We start from the raw sequence: 18,348 nt of genomic DNA, 5'->3' as shown, positions 1-18,348 counted from the left end.
AAACAGGCCATTCTGATGTCACATGTGATGTCACAAAGAGGATATGCTTTAAGTCTTGGTAAAACTAGAAAGAGTTAACAGTCAGACTGCATCTCAGCCCTGTCAAGATGGATCTCCATAACAGGTGATGAATATTTTTATTTGGGGGATATATTAACTTTTACTATTGGGGAAAAGTTTTAGATTGGTTTGCCAGTTTGTACCCCATCAAGTTGAGGCCATATACATTCACAAACCTGTAGCCATCAAATAATCAACTTTATGTGTGACTTTGGGACTGATTCATACAACCACATTTCCTTTCTGCATTCTATAGCAGCCTTTTCTTTGTATTTGAAAAAAATAACCAAGAAGGAGAAGATAAGTAACCAGGAATAATATCTAGATAAGTATGGTAAGGATCTAAGCTTTACAAGTGTTGGGGCTTAGAAGATGGCTTTGTGGTCCAATTATGTCCTGCTAGAGATACTGGACTAGCAGATCCTGGATTTAATAATGCCTCCTGTTTAGTATACCTCCCATTTCCTCTCCCTATCTTCCCCACCTATCCTGACTCCATGCTAGACTGCCATTCCCAAATGCAAGTCCCAGCAGGCGGACTAGTTGAAAAATGTGAGACCCAAACAAGGATTTCACATTTATTGTTGCAAGGAGAGGGGGCAAATGTCTTTTTTTCCTCCTGCAGAAATGTTCTTTCTGGTGCAATAAACATCTGAATGGGGCCATCACAGTTCTGATGCTGAATATAAGAAGAACAGGCTCTAATTCCCACATATAAGTCTCCCTATGCTCTTTAGGTAGAATGTAGGCTTATTAAATGCATACTTGACAGGTAGTGGGAGGCCCCATTAGCTAAAGTGGTACCTCAAGTTAAAAACAGTTTCAGGTTAAGAACTGTCCTCCAGAACGAATAAAGTTCTTAACCTGAGGTACCACTGTATTAGTATTAGTATTAGTATTAGTATTAGTATTAGTATTAGTATTAGTATTAGTATTAGTATTAGTATTAGTATTAGTACCCCACCCATCTGACTGGGTTGCCCCAGCCACACTGGGCAGCTTCTGACATACCGTACTTTTCTGTATATAAAACTAGGTTTTTTTCTTTAAAAATTAAGCTAAAAGGGGGGGGTCATCTTATACATGGATAGTGCATACTGCAAATTTCTTAAATTTGAGTCTTGACTTCCGGGTTGGCACCTCCAGGCAATGGCAGAGTTCCTCCGATCGGGAGGAATTTGCTCCGTGGAAATTAGGGTCTGACCGCCACGGCGAAGACCCGTTGAAATCACAGGTGGGAGAAGCTTGTGAACTTGGGATTCAGCTGGCACCTTTTGGGCCTCCCCTACTTGCGGGGAAACCCTGATTTGGGGATCCGGAGCGAAGTGGGGTGTGTGGCGCGGTGCTTTGAATCGACTGCTTCTTTCACGGAGTGAAGCCGCATCGCTGTTGCCGGAGAGCACTGACTTTTTCCTGTGGACAATTTGACTTTAAAGAGCTACCTGTGAGTAGAACGGAAAATTGGATCTTTAAATTCATTAATTTGGCTTCGAAGTGGGAAGGTTTTAAACAGGAAGTCTGCCTTCCTCTTTTGTAAATAGATTGAAGCTAAGATGTTGCAAGTTAAAGCCTTGGAAAGTATTTTGTAAAGGATTAAATCTCCATCGGTTAAAACTGTTAAAAAAACCCCTTGGAAACAGGAGAAGAGGGGGAAAATTTTGGACTTAGTGAGCCTGCAGGAGAGAGTGAAAAAATAAATCACCACTGCTCTGAACCTGGAAAAGGGCTGCCAACAGAATTAACGTTTTGGGAGAGCTCATTGACTGTGAACGGATAGCATGTTGACAGATGGCTAAATAAGAGAAATATATTGTTTCCATTGTCCTCTTCTGCGTTCAAAAAGGAGGAAGAGTAATTGAAAATTGAAACTAATATTATATTTTAAAATGCGCATGAAAGGATTGATACAAGTGGAGATTGTTTCCCTCTAGAGGGAGTTCTTGAAACTGTTACAAGAGTGGAGCTGGGTTTTTTCCAGCTGCAAGATAAGAGTTGTGAGAATCAGAGATTGACCTTGGACTTTAAGAATGTTGACAGAAGGAGCTTTAGTGACTGTTTTATGTAAGATAAGCTATTCACTGGAACAGCTTCACAAAAAGATGGATGTTATGAATTCCAAACTTGAGAACTCGGAACAAAAAGTGATAAATTTGGGACAAAAAGTGACCATCAATACAGAAATTGTTCAGGATCTGATACAGGAAACTACTTTGACAGGATAAACTGGGGAGAAGAAGGAGAAAGTTGTGGTTGTTGAACCTAAAGTAATACAAGTGGAAGCCCCAGCCTTTCAGAGGCAAATCGAGGACTATAAGTGGAGGCCTCTTATGAATGAATATAGAAAAAGTCAGAATTCAAAGATTGGAGCCCAGCCTGGACTGAAGAAGGAAGGTTGGATAGACTCTTTCTTGCAGGGATTTATTGACCTTTGGGTTCTGAATCTGGGTCAGGGGGTGATTGGAGTTGTGGGGGTCTTTGGATCTGGAGGAGTTTTGAAACATGATTTGAGATATTGTATGGATCTTGGTTCTAGCTGTGGAGAGTTGGCTGGCCTGTTGAGAGGGAATGGGGGCATGGTTGGGTTGGGGCCTCCCCGAGACTTGATCCTCAGCATTTTCAGCATCAAAGAATATGAAGAAGAATTGCAGAAGGGATTTGGAAAAGATTTAAGAGCCTCGGACAGAAGATCTCCAGGTTGATGAACTATATGGAATAGATGGAAATGATTGGCAGAATCCGAGACCAGGGAGAAGAGATGGGGGTAGAAGATTGGGAAAGTTTAAAGTTTGTACATAGAAATATTGTAAAATTAATGAGTGTTTGAAAATTGTTGGAATGAAACTTTATGGCTATAGCAGAAATGCTATAAGGAGTTAAGTATAAATAAGTACTTTAGTATTAATGGAAAATAAGGTTGAAAATATGTTAAGACATTCATAATGATAAAAATAGAGAAAGATGGAAAGGATTTGCTGAAACAAGTAACAGAAGTGGAATACAAAAAGGGAGGTGAGAGGAAGTTGATGAAATAAGGGAATGAAAGATAGACTAATGAAATGGTATGCTATATGTTTTTTAAATTGTTGTTGCTTTGTTTTGTTTAATTTAGTGTTAAGGTTGTGTTTTGTATTGTTTATTGTATTGTTTTTTCTTTTGTTCTTTTTTCTTGTCTGCCGTAAGTCTGAAAAGAAATAAAGATTATTTTATTTTTAAAAAATAGGGAGCGTCTTATACATGGAGCGTCTTATATACAGAAAAATACATTATATAAAAACATAATAAAACATTAAATGAAAAATGCTTCAAACCATAGAACCACCTCTTTTTGCCAGGCTTGAAGGCACTCCTCTGCCTGGTTATATGGCATATTCTTTTCCTCTGCAGCAGCCTGTTTTCTGCTGGTTTTAAAAAGCCCAGGGAGCGTTTGTTCTTTTTGGGTAAAGGGATTTGCAAAACATCTCCGGTTGGCAAGATGGTATCAACAGTTCAGAATATGCCTAAGCACTTGTGGGGTTTTGTGGGGGAATGGCAGGCTGTGCACTGCGTGGTGCTTTTGCACACATTTGCAGGCACTCATATGGGTGCGCACTAAGACAAGATGCATCCAACCCACAGAGATTTAACACTGAGAGTCCCCAGAGAAGCAAGTCAGCTGGATTCTGGATCAGAACGCTACCAACTAACATGAAACATTGAAAGCCACCTTTTGAAGAAAAAGGGGGCAGGGAGATCAAGATTTTGCCAGGGATGGTCCCTGGTCAACAGGGATGGTTGGAACACATGCAACAGTTCAATTTGAAAGACAGATACAATATATTGATGCTGAGCCAGTAACAGCACATGTTGCCAAAATACATGTGAGCAGAATCCAGTGTGAGGGAATTAAAGAGAGCAGGCAGCTGCCTGGTGGGGCACACCAGAAGGAACACCGCCTTACCTGGAAATGCCAGGGATTCAGCCTGAGACCTTCTGCAAGCAGAGCAGATGCTCTCCCACTGACTCACAGCCCCTTCCCATCATGCCAGCAGCAGCTCTGGTGCTGCTTCTCACAAGGCCAGCTCCTGACGCAAACTGGGGCTTCGCTCCAGACGTGGCAGGGGATGTGGGGCTGCACTGTCAAGGGCTGTCAGCACAATCAGGCCATGCACAGGTCAGAGGGAAGACGCAAGACTGAAATGCAGTTAAGTTCCGGTTTCCGGAGGCGGCGCGAAACAGCGATGGCGGTCCTCTTCGTCGTCTGAAGAGGGGCTCCGCAGAAAAGGGTCGTTCGCTGCGGCATAGCGACGACCCGCTTGAAAAAACCACGGGCAGAGGGAGCCCGTGGCCGTGGGACTCGGCGGGCGCCAGGAACTTCCCCAGAAGTGCGGAAGGGACCCCGTAAGGGGCTCCGGAGCGCGAAAGGGGGAGCGGCGCTGTGAGTTCATCGCTCTTTCTGCGGGAGGCGAAGCCGCGCAGCTGTTGCTGATGAGCGTCGACCTTTCTTCCTGTGAACATCAATTTGGCAAGCAACATACCCGTGAGTAAAGTGAACTACAATTTGGACTTTAAATATCCTTTTTCCGGGTTTGAAAACGGGTGACGAGTAAAAGGAAGTCCGTCTCCCGATACTGCTTACAAGATCAAAAGCAAAAGTACAGAGGAGCGCTGAGGCGCTTAATGGGAACTTTGTAAAGTGGAACTATCGTGCATTTACAGAATTTGCAGTCCTCTTATTTAAAAGACCAAGAGAGACTTTATTTTTGCCTATGGGATTTATATTTGGGACTCTGTCTTAAGAACGCAAGTCGTCGGGCTGTCAGTATGTAACTGAGCTGTCAAACTGCGGACTATAGTAACAAGATTTTAAGCTGCTACATATATTGAAACTTTAAACGTTTGAAATACTGTTGCAATTACCAGTCTGGCTCCTAGTGGCTTTAGCTTAAAAAGTAAAGGACTCTGCGAATCTTCCTTTTTGTCTTGGAATTACAAACTAAAAAAGAGATTACAGAAACTTTAAATGGCGGAAAAACCTTTTCCTTCCCTGAAATTTTAAGATACTCCCCCTAGAGGACTGTGGAGTTATAGAGGCCTGGGAAACATTTTTTGTTTGGAATTTCTGTGGTTTAATTGTGTGTACTCCGGACTTGCTTTCTCATGGAATAAAGGATAACTTGACCTTGAACAAGAGGCAGGTGTGGAATGAGTGGCACAGGGAAAACAAGAGCAGCCAAAGCTAAAGAAAGAGAAAAAGAAAAAGAAAAAGAAAGGAAGCCTGTGCAACTTGTCCAAACAACTTTAGCTCATCATCGCAGATCATCTGTTCCAACCGTCCTGATAGCACAGGAGGTGGAGGCCGAACAGCCTGCTGAAGAGGACATGGCAACAGGAGGATCTGACACAGTTTTGAAACAAATTTTAGAACAACTAGCAATTTTAAATCAAAAAGTGGACAGTCAATCACTAAAAATAGACCAAGCAACAACTACTATTGGCGTACTTTCTGAAAAGGTCTCTCAGAACACACAGGCAATTGAGAATCTACAAGGAGCTACAGCTGAAAATCATAAATTAGCTGTGGAAGCCTATCAAAAAGCGGAGCAAGCAAGTAAAAAAGTTGATGAGATTAAAGGCGAAATCAAGCCTCTGCAAAGACAGGTAGGGGAACAACAGGCCTACCTGTCGATGGTGGAATTGAGAAACAAGGAGAATAACCTCAGGTTGAGAGCTGTCCCAGAATTGGAGGAAGGCAACTTGGAGGGATATTTGACACTTTTATTCTCCAAATTTTGGGGAATAGAAGAGGATAAAGACTTTAAAATTGTGACTGCATTTAGACTGGGCAGATCGGTGAAGAAAGACAAGTCCAGAGATTGTTTGGTTATTCTGAAATCAAGAGAGGAAAGAGACAAGATATTAGGCCTACATTTCAAAAAATCTCTAGAGATAGAAGGTAAAAAGGCTGAAATTTACAGAGATATACCCAAATTGTTATTGGATCTTAGAGCCTCATACTTAGAACTGGCAAAGTTGTTGAGAAACAACACAATCCCTTATAGGTGGGAGTTCCCGCAAGGACTATCATTTAGCTATAAAGGAAGGAAAACAAGAATCAGAACACCAGAGGACCAGCAGAAGTTTCTTCACGACAACGGGGAAGACCTCCAGAAAGGAGCAGTTGCGTCTTGGCCACCTCCACCACCAGGAACTAAACAGCCTGGAGCTGGACCATCACTGCCACCGCCGGGAACGGGAGATCTAGACACCCCATTGTAAGGCCTACAAATTGACTCAGGATGTCTCTGCAACTTCTTAGTTGGAATATAAATGGCGGAAATTCCCCAGAAAAAAGAAGGAAAGTATTCCATATATTGAAGAAAGAGCAATTGGACATTATCTGTCTGCAAGAAACACATGTGACAAGGCTTCATCGGAAAGTGCTAATCAATAAAAGGCTAGGCCAAGAATTTATTTCTTCGGACAGAGTTAAGAAAAGAGGAGTAGTGATCTACGCAAAGGAGAGCCTGTCACCGAAATTTCTATTTAAAGATGAACAAGGCAGAATTTTGGCTATTGAAATTTACACACATGGTGAAAAATTTTTGATATTAGGAATTTATGCGCCAAATGATGGAAAATCGGAATTTTTTAAGAAGCTGCATGAGACTTTACTGGACTATCTGGATTATAACAACATTATTATGTTGGGAGATATGAATGGGGTTGTCTCTGTAAATATGGATAAGTCGCAGAGTGTAAATATAACAAAAGAAGGCAGACTACCTAAAACTTTTTTTGAAATGATAGACAATATGGATTTGATTGATATATGGAGAGTCAAGAACCCCCTAGGAAAAGAAGGAACTTTCTTTTCTGAAGCTCATTTGTCATGGACACGAATCGACCAAATATGGATAACTAAAGGACTGGCACCTAAAACTAGAAAAGTGGAAATCTGCCCAAAAACTTGCTCCGACCATAATGCTTTGAAAATGGAATTGAGACTAAACATAACCGGATCCTTCAGATGGAAAATGAATGACACTTTATTCAGAGATCAGGAGATTGTGAAGAAGGCCCAAAAAACTTTGAAAGATTACTTTGAGATAAATCTGAACACTACGGTGGAAAAAAGAACAATCTGGGACGCAAGTAAAGCGGTGATGAGAGGGTTTCTAATACAACAAAACACTGTAAAGAAAAGACTCTGGAATGAAAAGAAGCAGAAGATATTGGAGAGAATAAGTGAGGGTGAAAGGAAATTAAGATCTAGGCCCAAGTCTAAGGAAGTGCTGAGAGAAGTGAAATTTTTCCAGGCCCAATATATGAAACTGATAAACCAAGAAGTGGAGTGGAAAATTAAACAAATGAGACAAAGATCTTTCGATTCAGCAAATAAATGTGGGAAACTGCTAGCATGGCAGTTGAAAAAAAGACAAAAATTAAATACAGTTACAAATCTAGAGATTGAAGGAAGAATGGTTCAGAAGCCTGAAGAAATTAGGAAATGTTTCCAGAGATATTTCAAAGATCTCTATGCACAAGGGCCGCAGAAAGAATCTGAGATAGATCAATTTATTAAAACTAACGGATTACAAAAAATTCCTCAGGAAATGAGAACAACCCTGAATGTTAAAGTTACACAGCAGGAAATCGAGAGTGCCATACAGAACCTCCAATTAGGCAAATCTCCAGGCCCTGATGGACTTACCTCCAAATATTATAAGGTTTTGAAGGACTATTTGATACAACCCTTGATGGAGGTATGTAACCAGATTATGGAGGGTAAGAAGGCACCAGAAACGTGGAAAGAAGCTTTCATCACATTGATTCCTAAAATAGAAACTGAAAAGACTCAACTAAAGAACTACCGTCCCATCTCACTCCTAAACGTGGATTACAAAATTTTTGCAGACATTTTGGCAAATAGATTTAAAAAGGTATTGAATGAAGTGATTCACAAGGACCAAGCAGGCTTTCTCCCGGGTAGGCATTTGTTTGACAACACGAGAAACATTATTGACATCTTGGAACTCTTACAAACAAATATTAACACTAGAGCGGCGTTAATTTTTATTGATGCGGAGAAAGCCTTTGACAACATTTCTTGGATGTTCATGAAGAAAAATTTGGAAGGGATGGGAGTGGGACGGGGGTTTGAAAATGGTATAGAAGCAATATATTCAGACCAAAAAGCTAAATTGATAGTAAACAATGTGGTGACGGAGGAATTCAATATTGAAAAAGGGACACGACAAGGGTGCCCTCTATCCCCATTATTGTTTATCTCGGTCCTGGAGGTGCTTTTGAATATGATTAGAAGGGACCGGTCAGTTCGGGGCATTGAGGTCGGAGTGAAACAATATAAACTGAAAGCATTTGCAGATGATTTGGTACTAACATTACAGGAGCCAGTTTCTAGCACAAAAAGAGTTTTGGATTTAATATCTGATTATGGTCGGGTGGCGGGATTTAAGTTGAACAAGCAAAAGACCAAGGTCTTAGCTAAGAACCTAACGTCTACAGAAACAGATGAGTTTTTGAAAGAGACAGGATTAAATGTGGTTAAAAAGGTAAAATATTTAGGGGTGTTCTTGACTTCTAAAAACTTGAATTTGTTTAAGGACAACTATGAGAAATGTTGGTCAGAAATCAAAAGGGATTTGGAAACTTGGACAAGACTAAAACTTTCCTTGTTAGGCCGAATAGCAGCTATAAAGATGAATGTTTTGCCGAAAATGTTATTTTTGTTTCAGACCCTGCAGATTGTGGACAAAGTGGTATGCTTCGGAAAGTGGCAGAGGGATATCTCTAAGTTTGTTTGGCAGGGCAAAAAGCCCCGAATTAAGTTTAAAATACTAACAGATGCGAAAGAAAGGGGGGGATTTGCCCTGCCAGACTTGAGGTTATATTATGAATCTGCAGCCTTCTGCTGGTTGAAAGACTGGTTTTTGTTAGAGAACACCGATGTCCTAGATCTGGAAGGGTTTGATAACGCTTTTGGGTGGCATGCGTATTTGTGGTATGACAAGGTTAAAGTTCATAAAATGTTCAAAAACCATATTGTTAGAAGAGCAATCTTTATGGTCTGGACAAAATATAAAGACTTATTGGAGAGTAAAACACCAAGGTGGCTTTCACCGGCAGAGGCCAAGGCACGCAAGAGACTTAACATGGAGGCCTACTGGCCAAAATATTGGGAATTAATAGAAAAAGATGGTGACAATTGGAAGCTGCAGAGTTTTGAAAATGTAAAAAGTAAGGTGCGAGACTGGTTGCATTATGCCCAAATTCGGGAAATTTTCAAAACAGACAAAAAGGTTGGGTTCCAGGTGGAAAAATCGAAATTAGAGACAGAATTGTTAGAACCTAAAGACAAATTACTTTCAAGAATGTATAACTTGCTGCTTAAATGGAATACACAGGATGAGACAGTCAAATCCGCCATGATAAAGTGGGCACAGGATATTGGACATAACATTATGTTTGAGGACTGGGAAAGGTTATGGACCACCGGATTGAAATTCACGGCATGTAGTGCCCTGAAAGAAAATATTATGAAAATGATATACCGGTGGTACATGACCCCAGTCAAGCTTGCTAAGATATATCACCTGTCTGATAATAAATGCTGGAAGTGTAAAGAGGCGGAAGGGACGTTCTTTCATCTCTGGTGGACATGTCCGAAAGTGAAGGCCTTTTGGGAAATGATCTATAATGAGTTAAAAAAGGTATTTAGATATACCTTGCCTAAGAAACCGGAGGCCTTCCTTCTGGGCACTGTAGACCAGAATGTGTTAAAGAAGGATAGAACTTTTTTTATGTATGCTACAACAGCAGCAAGAATTCTCATCGCAAAGTGTTGGAAGACACAAGATTTACCCACACTGGAGGAATGGCAGACGCAGTTGATGGACTATATGGAACTGGCGGAAATGACTGGCAGAATCCGAGACTTGGGAGAAGAAAAAACGGAAGAGGACTGGAAAAAATTTAAGGACTATTTACAAAAATATTATAAGCTGTATGAATGTTAAGAAAATGCACTTTCTAGGAAATATTAGCCCCAGCAATGGTAATTAGGTGAAGTTAAAATTAAGGCATAAGAAAAGAGAGGTGAAATTAAGAAAAATCTTTATTGCATTACGTTTTAATCACAATATATAAGATCATGGTCACAATAACTTTGACTTTGGTAACATGAAATTGAAAGATACAATAATGAACTGAAAGATACAATAAGTAATGAAATAAGATAATAAATAGCTGAAGATTTTGTATTATGAACATTGGGTTATAAATATATTGAAAAGGGTAACATGACAAAATGAAAGATACAATAAGTGACGAAATAAGATAACAAAATGCTGAAATTGGTATTATAAATAATGCAGATTCGGGACGAGTGGTATCAAAGGGCTCGTGGCTGTTGTGTCCTTCTCACTAGTAAGTATAAAAAAATGATTGATAGCCCAGGGTTATTAAAGCATGACAGTACTTTTTCAGGGGGTTGGGGGAGTGGCTGGCGGAGCTTCCTGTGGGCCCCGGCCCTTTTGTACCTTGCCCCGTGCACAGCAACTGATGCTACACCACTGCCTACAAGTAAACTTTCTCAGGAGAGGCCGAACTCATACATTGCAACCAGGCCTTCAATTTCAGCATATGGAGAACATAAAGACTTTGTAGGTGTGTGTAAAATGTGAAAACTTTGCACCAAAATCCAAGCAGACTCAGTACCCTTCCACAAAAATAATTGATTGCTCAATTATTTGGTATACACTTGGTATGCATTAGCAAACAAGGAAGCTGAACTGCTGATTAATTGTGCGGCATTGTCTCAATTGTGCAGCTGCCAATTGTGGCCAAGAAAAGCAACCTGATGCCTCATGGATTATACAGAATGAAAGGTCACCCCTTAACACAAACAGCAGGAGGCAAATGAGCAGCCAGTCACAAGCTTGTAGGTGGGCTGGAAATTCTTCTGATTTGTTGGGTAACAGGTAAATATTTCTTTAGGCCTTATGCATTCCATATTTCCCATACGGCATCATCTCTCCCTCCAAGAAAGATCACTGCGCTGGCAAATTGCAAATTCATTTACAAGTCACCCATTCAAAGCTGGATTTCCTTCGCATATTCCTCTAGCAGAGGCCATATATAATGTTAATCAAAGAACAAGTGGGAAATGGATCAAAGAATGTGGTGTGCTGCTGTTCACTACCAGCCAGGCCCACCCCCGTAACAGTCCATTCCATTCAAGGGATGTGGGTGGCACTGTGGTCTCTAAACCACTAAGCCTCTTGGGCTTCCTGATGACTCGAATCCCTGTGATGGGGTGAGCTCCAGTTGCTCTGTCCCAGCTCCTGCCAACCTAGCAGTTCGAAAGCACACCACTGCACGTATATAAACAGATACTGCTGTGGCTGGAAGGTAAATGGCATTTCTATGTGCTCTGGTTTCTGTCACAATGTTCTGTTGCACTAGAAGCGGTTTAGTCCTGCTGACCACATGACCTGGAAAGCTGTCTGTGGACAAACACCAGCTGACTTGACTTAAAAGTGAGATGAGTGCCGCAACCCCATAGTCGCCTTTGACTGAGAGTCAGTGTGGTGTAGTGGTTAAGAGTGGTAGTCTCATAATCTGGGGAACCAGGTTCGTGTCTCCGCTCCTCCACATGCAGCTGCTGGGTGACCTTGGGCCAGTCACACTTCTTTGAAGTCTCTCAGCCCCACTCACCTCACAGAGTGTTTGTTGTGGGGGAGGAAGGGAAAGGAGAATGTTAGCCGCTTTGAGACTCCTTAAAGGGAGTGAAAGGCGGGATATCAAATCCAAACTCTTCTTCTTCTTCTTCTTCTTCTTCTTCTTCTTCTTAACTGTCCAGGGGTCCTTTACCTTTACCTATTCCATTCCCCCCTCGTGCATGATGACCCATCGCTCTGCATGGCACCGCCACCAAATGACCCATCAGCATTCCGTGCCTATAAATTGTGCTCAGTCCTTAGTGGGTTTTTTGAGGAGGCGTCCACTGCATTTTGGGTTACCCCTTGAACATTTCTTCATACTTCCACAAACCTTGGTGTTTCTGAGTCTGTGGGTACTAGTGCTGTGACAAAAAAACAAACAAAAACCTCCCACATTTTTGTTTCTTTGACCATTATTCATCAGTAAATGAGGCAAATTGCATTCAAAAATGATCAAGGTGTGTGTGGGAAATGGTGAACTTCTCATTGGTGGGGTGCTTACCTAACTTTTGTGGTGTTCTGAGTTTGTACCTCGATATGTGGTTTATTGTTTCCCCTCTACCCAAACAAAAGTTTGCTACTGCTTGAAGCAGGTGCATTGCTGTCCACAGCGCTAAGGTTAAGCAAGGTTAAGCAGCAATGCTGCCCCTTCATGAAAATTTTGGAGAACCCTTTTCCTCCCCACTTTTTTTTTTGGGGGGGGAGTTTTTATTTCACCCTGCTCTAGCCTACTCAATGCATTGTCACAAAAGACATTTCCACCACAGCTCTAATTTTACCTGCTTTCTCTGGCTTTGGAAAGCCATCGTTGTTTGCTATTGATTTGTCTCTTTTTCATGTTTGCTTTAAGGTGCCCTGAAGTTTTTTGTTTGTTTGTTTTCTAAGGTGGGGTATAAAAGAGTTGAAATAAAAAATAAATAACTACTGCAGTACTCCAGCCTTCTCTCTTTCCCTCCCTCCTTTCTGTGCATGTGTGTGCGCGCACATATGCACAAACACACACCCTATCCTGCAGTGTGAGCTACGTTATTACCAATGCAGTTAAACACTGCTAATCCAGGCATAAATTGTTCTAAGGAGTGCTTTTCTTCAAAACAAGCATATATCATCCGACTTGAACTATCCATTGTCATCCTCCTTAGACATGAGATTCTACAGGCTCACTATGTCAGAGAGGCAATTTCTGCCTTACACAGCATCGTACTCCCGTCACCAAGAAAGACGGCTATAGAAATCCTTTGTGCACTCTTTGTGCCTTCGTGTCTTTTCACCAGATCCCGGAGAAGTACTTCTGCGAGACAATTGACTGCTAAACATAGGGCCTTGTTTTGCAATTGCCCAAGAACTGCTTTAGCAACAGTCATAATGGGAAAACTTGAAAATGAACAGCAGACAGATTTGAAAGAATGAAAGTGTCGGCACAGAAGAAAAGAAGGAAGATACTAACTTGGGGAATATAACAAGGGTCAAGGGTCAGCAAATTATGCCCAGAAATGTAGCTACTAGCCTACAGGAATATATTAAAAGTGCCTCTGAGCACATGCAGAGTCTTCTTTTTGCCAAACAGGCTTCACCTGTCCTTCCATTCCCCCACAAAGAAGGGCTTAAAAGGCAGGTGTTGTTTCGTCCCCCTAATTCTGAATCCCTGAACTTTTTGTCAGAAATTGAGTACAGTAGTACCTCAGGTTACAAACGCTTTGGGTTACAAACACTTCAGGTTACAAACTCCACTAACCTGGAAGTAGTACCTCGGGTTGAGAACTTTGCCCCAGGATGAGAACATAAATCACGCGCTGGTGGCAGGAGGCCCCATTAGTGAAAGCGCGCCTCAGGTTAAGAACAGTTTTGGGTTAAGAACAGACCTCCAGAACGAATTAAGTTCGTAACCCAAGGTACCACTGTAATTCCACCACTTCCCTTGCAAGTACTGTATTCAAAACTAGAGAACACTGGACTCGCCCACAAAAAAAACCCGGTCCTAATTCTTCTCCCACCTCACCAGCTCTGATCCAGCTGCTCTTTGCAGTTCACAGACATTTCCCATGACTTTCTGTCTGTCTTGCTGCAGGCAGAGTCTTCGTTCTGTGCCAGAGCACATTGTAGTTGAAATATATTTCCCTCCTAAAAGCCTTCTAGGTTAAATACAAATTAAATGCTTTTATAACAGCTAGTCCCCTAGAGATGCATGGAAAGGGAGAGTGGAACAAGGACGAAGCAGAGAAGGGACATCAGGACAGGACAGAGTGGAACCCATCAATAGTAGTGGCAGTGAGAGGGCAGACCCAGAGATTTGGGTGCTTGCCAGGAGACTTGAAATCAGGGACTGAGGCTTGGAATTTCTGGGTGAAAGGCAAATAACTGGAAACCTATTAAATCATTGTAATTTCTATCCTGTTCTTCCTTTCGAAGGAGACCGGACTGGCATACAATAAAAAATAGTAAAGGAAAAAGAGAGAGAGAAAAACTATAATATACAGTACAAACAAATAAGAAATGTAGCGGCCAAAATATCTAGGACTCAAAAGGCTGATTAAAAATAAAAAGTTGTAACCGTCCTCCTAAAGCTAAGCAATGAAAGCCACCCCCTAAAGGCACAATGTCACCTTACAAATACCTTGGGGACAGGGAGAAGGGCCTCTGTGGAAGATTTTGATTCTCAAGAAGAATTGAATGAAGAAAGGTGGTATTTGGGGAAACCTGAAGCCATTTCTGTGAACCGCCCTGAGACCCCCCGGGTATAGGGCAGTATATAAATTCAATTAATAATAATAATATATAATAATAATAAATAATAATTTTGGGTTTTATAGGCCAAAACCAGCACTTAGAGAATTGCACCTGGGAACAAATAGATAGCCAATGTAGTCAGTATAAAACAGGGAGGGTTTGCAATGTGAGCTCTACATTTTACCCCTGCAAGTTCTTGGATTTAAAGGGATCTTGCTCAACATTGTGAAATAATTTCTTACAGGACATCAGCAAAAAGTTCCACCCCACTTCCATGGGAGATGTGCTTCCTAGCGTGCAGTTCTGGGTGAGGGGTGCATTATTCTCCAACATTATTCTCTCTCATTAAAAAATCTGCAGTCATCTAGTTAATCCTATGCATATGTTGATTCCATGTAACATTTCAATATTGTGGAACTATGGCTTATATTTCATTGCTAATTGGGATTAGTTTCATCTTATGACATTTATTGTTTTTGTAACATGTTTGAACATTTGGGAAGGTGAAAACCTTAAAACAGCATTTGGGAGTAAACAGAGAAAACCTTCAAATTTCATAAGGCACATTACCAAATTCATTATGCCAATGGAAATTTCCAGTAAATCAGCACTGTTTTTGCCATTAACAGTGGCAAAACAGTGCAGGTGAGCTAATGATCACCTTGGTTTTTCTCGTCTCTTATTTAGGCAACAGTCTTTTCCCTCTACACTGCAACCCTTTTACAATGAGGCAATAACATGAAATCCATTTGTAATGGCCCTTAAAGCTCCAACTAGGTACTCAGACAAAGTGATACACTTACAGTCATACTCTCTGAACATTATAATGCCATTATGAATGCTACCGGTCCTATTTCTGGATGCTTTGCCAACTATTGACATTTGTTGTAATCACGCATCCATGTTAAAATCCCAGAGAGAGAGCGAGTGCTGGAGGTGGGTGAAATTCACACTTCTCACTACTTTTGTTTAAACATGGGATGTCATCTGTGCACAGGTTTTTGCAATCCTGCACCCATTTTATCATGGCGGATTTGACTGTCTCATCCTGTGTATTCCATTTAAGCAGCAAGTTATACATTCTCGAAAGTAATTTATTTTTTGGCTCTAACAGTTCCGTCTCTAGTTTCGATTTTTCCACCTGGAATCCAACCTTTTTGTCCACTTTAAAAACCTCCTGGATTTGAGCATAGTGCAACCAATCTCGCACCTTGTTTTTTAGTTTTTCCAAGCTCAGCAACCTCCAATTGTCTCCAATTTTTTCAATTATTTCCCAAGAGCCACAGCCATTTGAAACTGTATTTCTCCCCCCCCCCTTCCTTCACAAATTGTCAAAACAGCATCCAATCTTGCAGGTTTGGTTAGTCATAACAGTGCTTCATCACTAGGGTTACAGTGGAACCTCAGTTTTCGAATGTAATCCATTCCGGAAGACCATTTGACTTCCGAAACCAAAAACTGAAAGTGGAAGCCTCAGTACAATAGGGAAACTCAAAACGGAAGCCGTGTGGCACATTTGGCTTCTGAAAATCATTCAAAAACCAAAGCAGTTATTTCCTGGTTTTCGGCATTCGGATTCCGAAACGGAAACATTCGAGAAATGAGGTTCCACTGTACTAGAAAATAATTTCTCCCCTGAACTTTCCCCCTTGTGGTTAGAGAAGAAGTTCTGAAGTTCAGTATGATCTCCTTTTTCTTTTCACTTTTGATGATGAGCTATGAACTTGATCTATGAAGGGCATTCCGGTCCATGGTCACACTTAGATAGGATGATGGGTGAGTTATACTTACAGAATAAGGCAGGGGACCTGTGGGCTTACTGATGCTGTTCAACTCCCATCAGTCTTAGTCAGCATGGCCCAATGGTTAAGGATGATGGGAGTTGAGCAACATCTGGTGGTCCACCCCTCCATCTTCTGATACAGAAGAAACTTAAATGCCAACCATAGGTTGCCTGTAAAAGCTTGGCAGGAGGGGTACGGAAACTTGTTGGGACATCTTTATTGTCACCATCCAGTTCTGAACTTCTTACTCAGCTCTTGAACTCCTGAATTATAACTCCTGAGCCCTGAGCCTGCTGTCAATTCAATACACCTTTTCCCTCAAAGGTCTCTTCCTTACTCATAAGTAAGAACCTCTGTCTTCACGTGTTGGGCAGGAGCCAGGAGCGGGTCACAGGCACTAATCTCTTATTGCGGCAATCGGAATAGACAAGAACTTTCATCTATGTGGCATCTTTCTTAAAAAATAAATAAAAATCCTATCTCTTCCATCCCCTATCCCGTTTGTGCCTTGACTGCTTGATTACAACCCACATTTTATTTAGTGTTTGTTTAGCATCAATAACTGAAGGGCCTCTGCACACTTTCAGAGATGTCTGAAAGGCCACTGTGGAGGTTTTTAAGCAGAGGCTGGATGGCCACCTGTCATGGATGCTTTAGTTGAGATTCTTACATTGCAGGGGCGTAGACTAGAAGACCCTTGTGTGCCCTCCCAACTATACAATTCTATGATTCTATATTCTTTAAGAAAGCAGTTTACGAAATTATTAAAATACATCCAAACAAAGGAAACAAAGCAAACAATTATAAGGAATACTAAAACAACACCATCTTATGATCAAGAGCAGAGTTTCTAATGCATAAGTGCCCATCTGACAACAAGTTCCTGTAATTCAGAACTCCAAAACCAGGGGAGGCATTCAGATGATAATTGGTCTGGAAGCATCCCTAGATGATAGGAACTTTATAAATAGCAATTAATGCTACTATGTGCACAGGTGAAGCTATTAAAGAATATTCTATTTTGGTAATAACTTATTGCTGTAATTAAAAGAGAAACATCTATAGGGTAAAAGAAGTCGTGTGCTTTTTATATAACCCCCCCCCCTTACTGGTATGTTTAATTATATTTCATATATTTATCCATTTCCTCCCCTCCCATTTCAGTATGATACATTTTCAGTAGGAAGCTGCTATCTTTTTAATTGTGTACAGGGCACCCAAACACCCACAACCACACACACACACACACACACACACACACACACACATATATATATATATATATATATATATATATATATATATGGGAAAGCTGTTAGCAAACTGGATATATATGAAAAATATCCAGTTTGCTAACAGTTTTCCTTTCTGTGATGCATCTCCGAGTGACTGTTGCTAAGTAATCCTTTTTGTCCTAAAGACAAGACAAGGGAAGTAATGTGATATATATACACACACACACACACACACACACACACACACACACACACACACATATGCATAAAGTAGGTTTTAACTTGGAGAGATTTTTTCCCCCCAAAAGTCCAGTGGTACTCAAGTGGTTTTACTCTTCAACAAAATATAGTGCTATAGTGAAGGAAGTACATTACTATTACTATTTTATAGTCTAGTAATAGTACGATGAGTAACAGCAATAGTAAAATGTGCCTCCCACTTTTCCCCAAATAGACCTGTACCCAAAGTTCATTAAAAACTGTTTCCTTACAAGGAAGAATAAAAATAAATAGACAGGTGCAATGGATTAGTGCGGCAAACATTAACGTGCAGCTTTGTTGCAATGTGAAAAGATGTTAAACAAATGGAAGATGTGTGCTTGCTGACATTCATGTGTTTGATCCACTAAATCAAACCACATTTCCTACAGTGGCTATAGAAACAACATGTTGAATCCCTATTCAGATTAATTAGTTTCACATGATGTATGGAATGACTGAGAGATTAATCTGCCTTCAATACATTATCCATAATGGTGGTCAAATTAATTCATTGAAACTTTTGACCACCATTACAGATAATTGATTTAGAGGCATTAACCT

At 40.8% G+C, this 18,348-nt stretch overlaps 1 protein-coding gene and 1 long non-coding RNA gene across 3 annotated transcripts in view; one reads left to right on the top strand and one right to left on the bottom strand.

Moving 5' to 3' along the window:
• CDH10 (cadherin 10) overlaps positions 1 to 18,348 on the bottom strand; it is a 410,273-nt gene that overhangs the window by 262,813 nt on the left and 129,112 nt on the right. The window lies entirely within an intron of this gene.
• On the top strand, positions 58 to 13,321 carry LOC309348114. 2 transcript variants are annotated; one of them, XR_014159171.1, is made up of 3 exons: positions 58 to 124; positions 10,889 to 11,039; positions 12,923 to 13,321. It is a non-coding gene; the product is annotated as an uncharacterized lncRNA (long non-coding RNA). The 2 variants fall into 2 exon arrangements; XR_014159172.1 differs by lacking the exon at positions 58 to 124 and adding an exon at positions 10,603 to 10,725.

Source organism: Podarcis erhardii (genome assembly GCF_964252035.2).
Source record: "Podarcis erhardii genome assembly, chromosome: 8".
In the NCBI taxonomy this organism is placed as follows: Eukaryota; Metazoa; Chordata; class Lepidosauria; order Squamata; family Lacertidae; genus Podarcis; species Podarcis erhardii.
The sequence above is the reverse complement of the archived record's forward strand: the minus strand, read 5'-3'. Positions and strand labels throughout refer to the sequence as shown.